Below are 1308 nucleotides of genomic sequence, written 5' to 3'. Positions count from 1 at the left end.
AGGGTGTGGACCCGATTGTGTGGGTCCGCCCCCGGAGCCGGATGGATCCAGATGGATTCCTGAAGGCCCTGGGGGAGTTTCCGGCTGACAAGACTGGTGCTCCTGTCGAGGCTCTGGTCGAACTGTGGAACGGGGAGATGACCAGGGCTGTGGACACAATCGCTCCTAAGCATCCTCTCCCACCGGGCAGAGCCCACTCTTCCCCTTGGTATACACCTGAAGTGCAGTTGATGAAGCAGGTTGGGAGGCGGCTAGAGCGTAGGTGGAGAAGATCACGGGATGAATCTGACCAAACACACTTGAGAGCCCATTATCGGGCCTACGCTGTGGCGGTGAGGGCGGCGAAAAAGAGGTTTTTTCTGTTTCCATTGCCTCCTCAAAATGCCATCCAGTGGAGCTTTTTCGAGTGGTGCAAGGCCTGGTTCGTCCAGGTCCTAAGAAAGACCTGGTTCCACTCTCAAAGGCCCGCTGTGACGACTTTGCCATGCATTTCAGGGAGAAAATCGCTCAGATTCGTCACGAGCTAGACACCACTAGTGAATCAGAGGTTTCTGGGGAGACACCAATGCTGCCGTCTGGTCTAGAATTATTGGATGAATTTCAGTTATTGCGAACTGATGATGTGGACAAGGTGCTTGGACGAGTACGTCCCACCACTTGCCTATTGGACCCTTGCCCGTCTTGGTTAATAAATAATTCCAAGCACGGGATTGGGATCTGGATCTTGGAAGTGGTTAACGCTTCTCTGAGTGAGCGTCGGGTGCCTGCCCCTTTAAAGGAGGCAGTAGTCTGACCAGTCCTGAAGAAAGCATCACTGGATCCAGAGATGGCCACTAATTATAGACCAGTGGCCAACATCCCGTTTCTGGGCAAGGTGTTAGAGCGGCTGGTGGCGGGACAACTCCAAGCTCTCTTGGATGAAACTGATTATCTGGACCCATTTCAGTCCGGCTTCAGACCCGGGTACGGTACTGAATCTGCCTTGGTCGCCCTGTACGATGACCTGTGTAGGGAGAAGGACAGGGGGAGTGCGTCCCTGTTGGTTCTCCTGGACCTCTCAGCAGCTTTTGATACCATCGACCATGGTATCCTTCTGGATAGGCTTGTGGGATTGGGGGTTGGAGGCACTGCTTTGCAGTGGTTCCGCTCCTATCTTAATGGCCGGTTCCAGAAGGTGGTGCTGGAGGACTATGGCTCTGCGCCATGGCAGCTATGCCATGGAGTACCGCAAGGGTCCATTTTGTCCCCTTTGCTGTTTAACATCTACATGAAACCGCTGGGAGAGGTTATCAGGAGGTGTGGGCTGCG

Source organism: Varanus komodoensis, unplaced genomic scaffold, assembly GCF_004798865.1.
Source record: "Varanus komodoensis strain SLA01 unplaced genomic scaffold, ASM479886v1 scaffold32, whole genome shotgun sequence".
Taxonomy (NCBI): Eukaryota; Metazoa; Chordata; class Lepidosauria; order Squamata; family Varanidae; genus Varanus; species Varanus komodoensis.
Note: the sequence above shows the minus strand (reverse complement) of the source record.